The following is a 12,453-nucleotide window of genomic DNA, read 5'->3' on the forward strand; positions in this document are numbered from 1 at the left end:
TGCGTGTGTGAATTTGTGATTTCAAGAATGACGCACACGCGCAAGCACACGATACGCGTTTATGCTGCCATGAAAGATAATCAGACACTAGAGTAGGCATTGTTGTAATTTTTCTAGGGAAGTATTGCCCATTCGAAGTTGGAAAGGGTACACTTGAACGTGCAATTTTTCAGTCAGTGACTCCAGTCCGCTAGCCCCGTCGTGTCGTGCTGCTGCTTATGTCGGGAACGACTTGTGTAGAATCTGAGCTTGTAGTGAAAAAAAATAGAAAAAACGATGTTGGGCCATTGGATGAGAGATCAATGGCACGGGTCTGGATGGAGGGATCTTCGCACAAAATTTGCAAAGAGGTCCAACATACAAGCAAATTTGCACTCGGTGCCCTTCCTAGTCTGTACCAAATCCTTACACACCGACGACACAGGATCGAAAATTTCTCGGCGGCGGCGGCGACGGCGACGACCAAGATCCTGAGCCAAGCTGGGCGGGCTCGCGCAGCAAAGATGCTGATCCATCTCCTCTCCGATGGCTCCTAGGTCCTAGTCGTTTCGTCGCAGGTGGCGCAGTTTGAGGCAGATTAGATCGGATTCCTCACCTCCTCCCCACTCTCAGGCTCCCAGATCAGCTCGCGGCCGTCCTCCTCCACCCCCCACCCCCTCTCGCGATTCAGCACTAGCTCAACGCTCGTGGATCCTCGCCTCCTTCCCAGCCGGCCGCTCTCTGGTTCTGCGAACAAGCCGCCACGGTTCTTCGTTCTGCAGGTAAATATAAATGTTAATTTTTTATTAGCTAGTAGATTGATACTACATCTTCATAGTTTTATATTCTTTCTACTTGTTAATGTCAAATCCTTTTCATTTCAGTTGCTGGAGTAGTAACAGCAGAAGAATGAACAGCAGCTTGAGTAGAATAGAAGCAGATCCGTTCTGGTGATGCTTATGTTGGTTGGATTCTTATTTTATCCAGAAGCAGCATGTTGATTAGTGCTATGACTTAGTTATGGTATTGTGTATTGCTACCAGAAGCAGCACGTGTACCGACTGTACATAAACGCTAACCGATTTCTAGCATGAAGCAATACACTAGCAAATCTAGCTATTCCGGCGAGATGCACTAGTACAGGAAGTAGGCTGCTCTGGCTTCGTCGATTCTTCAGCGGCAAGCCGACACGCACACATGTGAAACACAATGGCTATTTTTTTCTCTCCATGCAAAGATACATATTCAGATGCATATATACAGTTGATGTTTTTCTTCTTTGATCTGTTCCTTATTTCGACAGTGGCACAAGGCATCACCATGTCCAATCACTCACACTTGTGACAGTTATTGTTCCCACTACAGAGCTAATTATTGTTGTTTTTCTTTTGTCAATTGCATGCAATCCTTTTTCCTCCTATTGCGATGAATAGACTCAAATATGCCATTGCATGTTCTGCTAGGGGATTCCTTGGGTTGGCAATTCCTTTTTAATGCTTACTGCTGATCTTTCATCCCCCAAATTCTGACATTTGTTATTGGCTGGGTGCTCACTCCAGTATTTCTATGCACATGAATATTTTCTTGTCCTTCTGTTTAGCTTTTTGTACCAGAGTAATTAATTACATTTCCCTATAATAGAATGCTTCCCATAAGCCATGCCTTTGATATGGCCCATGTGGCAGAAGTTTGACATGGAAAAGATGATCCCCAGTCTAAATTTGCAATTCTCATCTCAGGATCCAGTAATGGAGGGTAGCAGTGCGATGTCTCCGCTAGGAGAGCCCTCAATTCCAATGATCGCAGCATGTGCACCAGCACTATCAGGTGTGAGAATAGCGGTACGAGGAAGTCAAGATATCCTGATGTATCTAACATTATGTTAATCCCTTGTGTGATGTTGGTTGATAAAAAAATTGTTTGCAGCCATGGAATCGGTCAACAGTGTTCAAAATCAAGGATGTGTGTATGTGATTTAGTACTAATCCTTCATCCATGGCATGAGCCTATCTGGCATCTTGTTCATTTATATTTTCCCGTGCTGCTGTGGTTTTCTTATTATTACAAGGTATAATATAATGCATGCCACCAAGTTTTGTTTATAGCTATCAAATTTGAATAATAATTTGCATCTGCAGGGCATTCATAAAACTCCCTTTAAATTGTTCAATGCCACTTATTTGTCGTTCTCATTTGTGCTTTTAACTAACCTTGGAATTATAATCCATTTATTGTAGGTCTATAATGAAATAATGAACTATGCTGCAACAAAAAATTTGTACTCTCTCTATTAGACATATCCAACTATCACATGCCATTTTATTTTATTTGGAAAATCCCCTGTAGAAGCTGGAAAGCCAGCTTGACCTACAAAGTTATCCTGATTGGTTACATATGTATTAATATGTTTGAGGTTCAACCTAAGTTTTGACATAGTATAAGTTATGTTTCCTAGGTTGGAGTGCTGAAAGAAGCTGGACATATACAATGATTATTTCTCTTCTCAAGATATGCTATTTGGTATATGTTTTTGACTGACCCCTATTTACTTGGTATATGTTTCTGACTGGCCCCTATTTACTTGGTGTGTTTACCTAGGTAGATCGAACTGATCAAGTGTCCATGGAGGTTGTCATCTCTCTCCCAGCAGGAAGCTCGATTGCCAGGAAGCACTAACACGAGGCAAAATGATAGATATTTTCGTTCTTGTACCAGCAAGATGCTTGTTGGGCGATGATAATTTCAGTCTTTACCACTTGGTCTTGCCGGCCATATACTAAAAATGATCTGTATGCCACATGTACTCAAGTACTCAAATGCTTGCTAAGCACTGATAATTCCAGTCCTTAATTTGCTCTACTTCCAGTTCTACTAGCCTTTTGTGATGTGTTCTCATGTACTCGAGTACTGAAATGCTTGCCGAGCAGCTATCAATCCTTAAATTGCTATATTTCCAGTTTGACATGTACGTGTGGTTCTACTTGACCCGGGATCACTTATTATCTCATGTGCTAAAATATTTGTGATATATATTGTCGTTTCTCAGTGACCAAGATGTTCAACTCTCTTGAAAAATTAGTGGTGTCTGTGTCTGGATTCCACGCAGTAAATATTTGTTCAGATTTTATATGAGACCAGTTGTTTCAGACTAAGACGATATGGGCATTAGCACATTTCATATCTGAAAATAGTTGTATTTCACAAAGACTTGACGTGCATAATGCAAATGTCCTATGTCATGTCTAACTGCCAGTAGGGGGTTTTCTGCAAAACCTACAGTAAGTGGGCTGAGATCCCTCCACCTAAATCTGCACCATTGATCTCCAATCTAGTGGTCCAGGATGTCTTTTTCTATTTTTGTACAGCAAGCTCAAATTCTACACAAGTCGTCGTCGCTTATGTCTAGCGGTGCTGTTTTTTGGTGTGGAAAGTCGTGTCCGACGTTGGAATTTGTTCGCTCGTCTTGCTATGGTTTCCAGGGCAAGGGCACGACTAGTCCACGGATACGGGAGGCAGCCACGCTTTTTAAATTAGATAATACCCGCACGTTGTGGTGGGACTTTATGCTTCTTAATTGATGCAAAGTGAATTGAAATATCATGTGATAATTCAAGTGCTTACTGACAACATATGCCTTGCTTCTGAATTAATTAATGAAATTGGTAGATCATATTGATTATTGTATAATGTAAATATCCTAATAGAATGTAAATTCTCATGCATGTTTGCATGTCGAAGTGGCTTTTTATTATGCATGATTGCATTTTATGATGAACCTTTCTTCTTGCATGTTGATGATGAGGTGGCATACTTGCATGTTGAGAAAAATAGGCTAGTAGGGACTAGCTATTTAGATATAGAAGATTTTGTGGCCGTAATTTCAAGAGTGAAGCACACATGCAAACACAAGACAAACTTTTACGCTGCCGTGAATATCAATCAGACACATGAGTGGAGTAGGCACGGAGGTAAGGCCAACTTCACCGCGCGACCCTATCATGTCCGGCCCCGTCCGTTTGGGGTAAAAGGGACAAAAAAGGCGGCTCAGCGCGCGGGAGCAAATGGACTTTTGTCCGCTTTGTGTCCGCTTTTGACCCATCCGCGGCCCAAGTTTGCGCCGCTTTTGGGGTGAAACGGACACCACGCGGACACGCGGGTCGTCTGCGCGTGTCCTCCCCTGGCCCACCCGTCAGTGGCACAAGACTGGCCTTTTTCTATCCGCCCCCTCCCTCCCTCCGGCCGCACCCCCTCCACTCTTCCCCACTCTTCCCGTCGCTGCCGCTGCCGCCGCTGCCATTGCAGCCATGCAGTTCGGACGCGAGCTCGCCCAACCCCTTCTCCTCGGCGCCGCCGAGCTACCCAACCACGGCCACCTGGTTTGCGCACCCGCCAGCCGGTTTTGGGGCGGATCCGGTCGGTCTTGAGCTCGGCCGGCTGTGGGAGGCCGGGCCGCGCCATGGACTGGCCGGGCACCTCGCCGGAAGGCCCTGGCAGGGCCGCAAGGCCACATGCAGGCAGTGGCTCCTCCTCTAGCCGCTCGGATCTGCACCGTCGGCGGTCCGCCGGCAGATACACGAATGGCGGTCGGCCGGGCTCGGTGCTTGCCGAAAAGCTCGCCGGCGCACCGTTGCCACTCATTAAGTGCGACCACTGCCCAAGGATGGTCGTGCGCCGCGTGTCTACAACGCCGGAACATTCCGGATGGGTGTTCATCAAGTGCTTAAACGATGGGGTATGCGCTTTTTTTAGCTTCGGTTCGTGCTCTAGATTTAACTAGTTGTGTTAATTTCAAATTTTGTTGTGTAGAATGGATGCAAGTTTTGGTATTGGGAAGAAGAGTACATCGATATATTGATAGAGCGAAATTTAGTACATGTTCGTGCACTTTTAGCTAACATAGAGGCTGTAAATGAGACAAGTGCACTTGATGCTAGATTAGAGGCTAGACACGAGACTAGGTGTGAGGAGGAAGCAACGTCGACTTCCGGCTTGAAGAAGAAAGGAGGATGCCAGATCGAGCCTTCTGGCTTGAAGAAGAAAGGAGGATGCCAGATCGACCCTCCTCCATAGATCAACAACGAGTGCATCGAGAAGGCCCTAACCCAACTCAAGGGAGCAGTTATGAAAATTGGGTATCTTCTAAAATGTATTTTTGTGGTTCTTGTTTTCTTTGGTCTTGCTTTACTAGTCAAAATGTGATGATGCATTTTTCATGTACCAAAAATGAATGATGAAATAAGGTTAAGGACTTGTAAAGAAATAATACACGGACAAGATGCGGCCGGGATGCGTCCGCGCGGTGGGCGCACGGCCACCGCATCTCAGGACAGGCCCGAATACGACCCCAAATCCCTACCCAAAGAAACAAAAACAGGACAAAATGAACGTCCGTTTAGGATCGCGCCGTGCAGTTGGCCTAACTTGTCAGGGGAAGTGTGGCCTGGTCGGAGTTGGAAGGTTCTGCTCGAAGATGGGAGGTTGTGATCGTTCAGTCAGTCCGTTCCAGTAGCTAGCTCCGCCGTGTCGTGTGCTGCTGCATATGTCTGGCGGTGTTGTTTCTTGGTGTGGAAAGTCGTGTCCGACGTCGGAAATTTCTTCGCCCGCGATGGCTTCCAGGTTAGTAACATCAAAAGATGGTAGACTCATCTCAATGGTCGGTTGATCGGTAGTCCATGGCCCGTTTGTTTGGATGACGTTTTTGTCGACTGCCGAAGGAACACGGGAACGAAATTCAGAGGGACGGCGAATACATATTCTGAAACAGCTTATGGCAATCCACGCGACGTGCTCGGGATCTTTTTCTTTTGACGACGGGTTGGCTGGCTTTCTTTCTGTAAGTTAATGCTTGTATAAACAGAAGGCCAAAATCGTGATTGTTTCAGTCCTGGAGATACGCTCCATCAGAGAGCATTACGCGTTGAACTTTCTTTTTGGGGCTACTGTATGGGCCGATGATTAGGCCGCGCTGCGTATACGGGCCAATACTTCCTGGATCAGAATAAAGATGCTTTGATTAGGTTCAGTCTGACACAATTATCCCACCTCGACGGACCAACAGGGTGAGCACCGGTTTAAAGACGGCTCCGTTTGAGATGCTCTCGCCGAGCCCAGTGGCGTGGGCTCGTAACCCCAGCTAAACCTACCGGGGGGCAACAGTTGGTGCACCGCAAGCCTCGGCAGCGGCTCAACTGTTTTTTTTTAAAACTTGTTTTATGTATTTTTGAGAAAAAAATGTTTCATGTAACAGCCAACCGCGCACCTCTCTTTGGTAGTGGGTTGGTCCACAAAGCAGTTCTGGGCATGCTGGGCTAACCCGGTTTTAGCCGGGGTTTTTTTTCAATCCGAATTTCTCAGAAAAGTTCTGGTTTTAAATGTGTTCAAGCTTAAACAGTTCATGATTAAAAAAATGACCAATAATTTTATTTTCCAGATTAAAAATATTCCCAAAAAATTGAAATGTTCGCATAGTTGCTTGAGAAAATGTTTGTGGTTTGGAAGGATTTCTCCTCGGGTTTCATGCTATACCCTAGTTGAGTGAGATCCCCACCGAGTTGGTTGAGTAGGGACCACACCATCAAAATAAACACTATTTCTAGTCTCCCATAAATTCCAAGCTACAAGGATAACAATATCGGAGAATAAAGGCCCTCACCAAGATGATACAGACAATCAAGCATCGAGCTTAAGTCTCGGTTAACCGAGAGCAGCTAGTTGACGAGCGCTCGTTCGGGAGCCTCCCAACGATCATTTGGGGTATGCTCTCAGCCGCCGTCACGTGTCGCGCTTTAGGTGCTCCTTTCGAATTTTGTTTTATTTTTATTTTTCCGCATGCGGTTTTGACTTTTTAGACGTATTATTTTGGTTTTCACCAGTCTTTCTAAGCTTTTGGACAAAAAAATGCGTGAAAAACAAGATTTTTTTTGCTTTCACGAGAGGCACCGTTTTGCTTTCTCAAGAGGCATGGATTTGATCTCGCAAGAGGCACGGCCGTGCCTCTCGGAAATAAAAAAAATACGTTTCCTGTTTTTTCCTTCTGTGAGAGGCATGGCCATGCCTCTCGGAAACGAAAAAAAACATGTTTTTTCTTTTTTTTTCTTCTGCGAGAGGCATGGTTTTGCTTCTATGAGAGGCACGCCTCACGGAAACGAAAAGAGTGGTTTTCTTTTGTTTTTCCCCCTTCCGTGAGAGACACGATTTTGCTTCTGTGATAGCCATGGTTTTGCTTCAGCTAGAGGCATGGCCGTGCCTCTCGAAAACGAAAAAACACATTTCCTTTTTCTTTTCGGCTTTGGGAAAGGAAAAAAATTGTTCTCGGTTCGGTTTTTTCGTCCAACTTTTTGTCCCTTTTTTGTGAAAAAAAGTTCGTCAATATTATCAACATGGGATCTAATTTTAAAAATCTGACGCGAGAAATCCAGTAGTGAAAAGGTTCGAGATTTGGAACACGGTTTAAGAGATAAAACATTTTGAATAAATGGATCTACGAAAAAAGAGAAAACCTCTAAGGGTCCATGTGGGTTATATGACAATGGTTGTGGTGAGAAGTTTAGACCCAGCCTGTTACTGAAAAAAAATTGGATCTTCTTACAAGGGATTCTTTTTCACGTGATGTTGGAGTTTGAGAAGTGAAGTGGTTTCTGGTGCTCCTCCGCCGCCGCCCGTCTCGTCACGACGCGTGCGTGCTGCGGGAATGAGCTAAGTTGAGCTCACAACTATGCGCTTAATTTTTTTGGGTCAGAAAGACAGAGGCGCGCCACGAATCCGAGACGTTGGATCATGGGCCCTCACCGACTTAGACATGGATCCATCCCACATCCTCCTACCCGACCGCGCCTGTATAGTGGAGCTGGCAACAAGATCAGGCGATGGTTTCCAGGGTAACAACACAACATGGTAGAGCCATCTCAATGATTGCTTGATCGGTAGTCCATCACCGATTTGTTTAGACGGCATGAACCGTACTACCTCCATTCCTACTCCTTCCGTTCGGAATTACTTGTTGTAGAAATAGATGTATTTTAGTTCTATATACATCCATTTTCAAGATAAGTAATTCCGAACGAAGGGGTACGTTCGAGCAGTTTAAGGTAGTAGCATACAGAGGCAAAAGGCTAACTCTCGATTGTTTCGGTGCTGGAGATCCGCTCGACCAGCAAGCAAAATGACGCCCTCCTCCGGCAGAGACCATTACGCGTTAAACCACATGGCCCGCGTTGCGTATACGGGCCTGTACTTCCTGGATCAGAGAAGATGCTTAATCGGGTTCATTAGGCAAACACGCTACCCAATTATCCCACCTCGACGGACTAGCACGGTGAACACCGGTTTAAAGAAGTCTTCGTTTGAGATGCTCTCGCCGAGCCCAGTGGCGTGGGCTCGTAACCCCAGCTAAACCTACGGGGGGGCAACAGTTGGTGGACCGCAAGCCTTGGCAGCGGCTCAACTGTTTTTGTTAACAGCTAAGGGCTGACCGGTTTTTTTCAACCCAAATTTCTAAAAAAGTTCGGATCTTAAAAATGTTTTTAACATTACAATGTTCGCAATTTTTAAAAGTCCCATTTTTTCAGATTAGAATATCTTCCCAATTTTTAATGTTCATGGATTTAATATTTTTTTAAGAATTTTCAAACATGTTCATGAATTTTAAAATATTTGAAATGTCCCTGGATTATGTGAATTAAAAAAGTCCGTGGAATTAAAAATGTACTCCTTCCGATTCGAATTAATTGGCGCATCACATTGTATACAAGTTGCATCAATTAATTCGAATTGGAGGGAGTACCAAATATCAAGAAATGTTTTTTTACCATAAAATAGGAGGGGTGGCTCATACTATGTTATATCTATATATATACCTACCAATACTAATACTAATCTATACCTACTAATAAAAGAAATAGATATTCTTAGTCCGTCTTGCTATTTTATAGAAAACCCCCTGATGTTTCTTACATTAAACCCGCAATATATATTAAATATTTTTTAAAATACTCATATATCTTCTAAAACGTAACTCCAAATTTGACATGTTATATATGGAATTTGATTAGAAAAATATGTAGAATCTAAATATGATGTTATTTTACCTGTTAACAATTAAAAAAAATACTATATAGGCTACAGTGTTAATCAACAATGCATTATCTGTCTTTTTCTCATACCGGTACTGATTCAGATTGGGAATGAACACCTCAGCAAAATCAAGATCAGACAGAAATTAAAGATAAATTTGCTAGAGACACACAATAAATAAGGACATGCATGCATGACATGAATAAATGCATTATCACTTACGCGTTTCTTTGTACGGATTAAATCTACATGTAAGCCGTGTTGAAATAGAACACTTGTAGAATCTTAAACTGCGTTTTTATAGGTTAAGACAATCTTTATTTGGGCCGTAGCTACAAATTCTCAAATTATAGATGATTTTTTGTAAATTAAGAGTGTGTGGTATTTTTTCTCCAGTTGCAACATACGGGTCTTTTTGCTATACTAATAAAGTACGGAGTGTTTCTGCCGCCGTTGTATGTTTTCTAAAAAGCACCATGGTGTTTTCTTTAAATATCCCACGGTCCAGTATTAAGTCTCTCTTCTTTTTCTCTATCTATTGGATTTCAGCCCAACTTCTGTATCCACTGTCGCGCGCACCTGGGCGCTGGTTAGTATTCCGAGTTCAACTGCAGCAGGTCCAGTTCACTCTGTTTTTAGCCGGTTTAAGTCGCTGGTTTTTAGCCCGTTTAAGTCGCACTTTGCAACCGTAATCTGAATTAAAATAATTTATATATGCAATTTGACCAGAAAAATGTTTAGTTTCCAACCGTACCATTGCTCATTCCTGTTAACTAATTTAAAATTCTTTTTAGGGCATAATCTTAATTAACCTAATTAATTGCTATGGAATATCAAATGTTTTCTACCTTATTTAATTAGCTCCATATGTTAAATAAAGTATGTTAGAAGGGCTTGCAATGCACCTTTTTTTTTCTACAGACTAGGGATTTTTTTGAGCCGCCGTAGAACAATAGTTCTACGTTATTTTCACTAAATCAGAAAAGTACAAAGTAAGCAAAAATATCTTAATTCGGTTAATGGCATGACATGTCACTAGCAGAGGTACTTTGGATTATCCTATTTGGGATGTGGGGTTCCTAATCCTACGTAGGTATCGCATTATCGCGGCTAAACTATAGCTTAGCCAGGTCTCTTTGGCCTTGGGTTTACTTCTTAAATTGTTGCTGTAGGTTTAAAGTTGGTGCATGTATCTGTTACGGGAGTTGCTAGTGCCGGGCTCTTTAAACGCTTTTCTTGGCTGATAAGAGAGTTAAAGTTTGGTTCGAATTTTAAATAAAAATATCGTGCATATCATCTTGCTTTGGAGCTTTAGCCTGAACCTTTACGACCATGCTTTTCTATGTGTGTGAGTAATTTCAAGAATGACGCACACGCGCAACGGCGCGATATGCGTTTACGGTGCCGTGAATATCAATCAGACACATGACTGGAGTGCGCATGGAGGTAACTTATCAATCAAAGTGTGGCCGGGTCGGAGTTGGAAGGTTCTGCTAGAAGTTGGAAGGTGTGATCATTTAGTCAATCCGCTCTGCTAGCCCAGTCGTGTCGTGTGCTGCTGCTTATGTCTCGCGGTGTTGTTTCTTGGCGTGAAAATCGTATCCGACGTCGGAAATTTCTTCGCTCCTGTCCTGATTGTTTCCAGGGCAACAACACAAGATGGTAGAGACATGAGCCATTTCAATCATTGGTTGATCGGTTGTCGATCACCTATTTGTTTGGATGCCGTTTTTGTCGACTGCCGAAGAAACACGGGAGCGAAATTCAGAGGGACCGCGAAAGCATATTTTGAACAGCGTGCGTCCATCCATGCGACGTGCTCTCATAGGATCTTTTTCTGTGGACGGGCTCCCATCTTTCCGTAAGTTAATGCTTTTTTTTTTTGCGGGTGAAGTTAATGCTTGTCCAGAAGGCTAAAGTCGTGATTGTTTCAGTCCTGGAGACGAGAAAGAGAAATGACATCCTACTTTTCTTTTTGAGAAATAATGGCGCCCTACTACGGTAGAGAGCTTTACGCGTTGAGGTATATGGGCCGGTGATTAGGCTGCGCTGCGTATACGGCGGGCTTGTAGTTCCTGGATCAGAAGATGTTTAATTAGGTTCGTTAGGCAAACACGTGACCCAATATTATCCCACCTCGAGGGACCAGCACGGTGAGCACCGGTTTAAACGATGCTCTGTTTGATACGCTCTCGCCGAGCCCAGTGGCGTGGGCTCGTAACCCCAGCTAACCCTACGGGGGGGCAGCAGTTGGTGCACCGCACGCCTCGGCAGCGGCTCGACTGTTTTATTTTTATTTTTTAGCGCTGGCTCAACTGTTTTTTTAAGAACCTGCACCTCCCGTTGGTAGCGGGCCGGTCCACGAAGCAGTTCTAGCGTCTGGTCTACAAGCTACGACATGCTAGGCTGGCCGGTTTTTGCCAGGTTTTTTTTTCCAACCCGAAACTCTACTCTTAAATCTCTACTCTTGAAAGAAGAGTTGTTAGTCTCGCCTTATACCCACCAACTCGTAAGCAAACACAGTATTACACACGTGAGCATCTTACAGATGATTTTTTGCTCAAGTGCAACCAATTTAGATCGGCCTATTTGACGCGTGCATTAACTCAATCAAATCGGTGCTTTCTCAAAATAACATCATGCATTAACTCATTCAAATTAAATTTTCAGAAAATCTCAACTACTTGCTCTGTTCCTAAATATAAGTTGTAACATCCCAAAATTCTAAATTTTGGAATGTTATATTAAATAAATTATTATGATTGTTTGTTTGATTGTTGTGTGGTTGATTGTGTGAAAATGATTGGAAATTGAAAACTTTTTGAAAGTTGAATGAGAGGCAATAAAAGGACGTTCCCAAAACTTTCATCTTGCATTTTCTTGATCTCCATGAATTCAAATTCATTTCATTACAAAACCCTAGAGTGAAGATAATATGACTTCTTCCATTTAAATAAACGAAAAGGGGTTCGAAAATGATTTGAATTCCATTTGAAATATTTCAAATTTAGAAACTTTAAGCAACTCAATGAGTTCATAAAATGACTTCTTCATATTTGAAGAAAGAGAGTTGGAAGTTTCAAAGAAATAAATTGGAAGTCACCGTGAAGTTATTTGAAACTCATTTTCCATTCGAAGTTGTTTGAAATTCCAAATTCAAATCCAACTGAGAGTTATTTAGTCTTAATTCAAATTATTTTTCTCCTAAAAATAAATAAATGGAAATAAGGGTAAAGTGATTCCCTTCAATGAAAAATTAGGAGAAAATAAATTTGAAATCATTTTTCTATTTTAAAAATGATTTTTATTGATTTTAAATGCAACAGTAGCACTGTTTGACTTTTATGAATTTTTATGGAATTTAGTTGAACTTGAAAAATATTCATCTTGTTGCTGCTATTT

The 12,453-nt window shown here is 42.7% G+C and overlaps 1 long non-coding RNA gene across 13 annotated transcripts; it reads left to right on the forward strand.

Annotated features, from left to right (window-relative positions):
* The first annotated feature begins 347 nt into the window (after positions 1–347).
* On the forward strand, positions 348–2,941 carry LOC125539967 (uncharacterized). 13 transcript variants are annotated; one of them, XR_015617536.1, is made up of 4 exons: positions 348–761; positions 864–1,820; positions 1,906–2,499; positions 2,578–2,941. It is a non-coding gene; the product is annotated as an uncharacterized LOC125539967 (long non-coding RNA). The 13 variants fall into 13 exon arrangements; XR_015617540.1 differs by having other exon boundaries at positions 864–1,806; XR_015617534.1 differs by having other exon boundaries at positions 349–761; positions 864–2,047; positions 2,435–2,499.
* The last annotated feature ends 9,512 nt before the right edge of the window (positions 2,942–12,453 follow it).

Source organism: Triticum urartu, chromosome 2A (genome assembly GCF_056163025.1).
Source record: "Triticum urartu cultivar PI428250 chromosome 2A, HENAU_Tu73, whole genome shotgun sequence".
In the NCBI taxonomy this organism is placed as follows: Eukaryota; Viridiplantae; Streptophyta; class Magnoliopsida; order Poales; family Poaceae; genus Triticum; species Triticum urartu.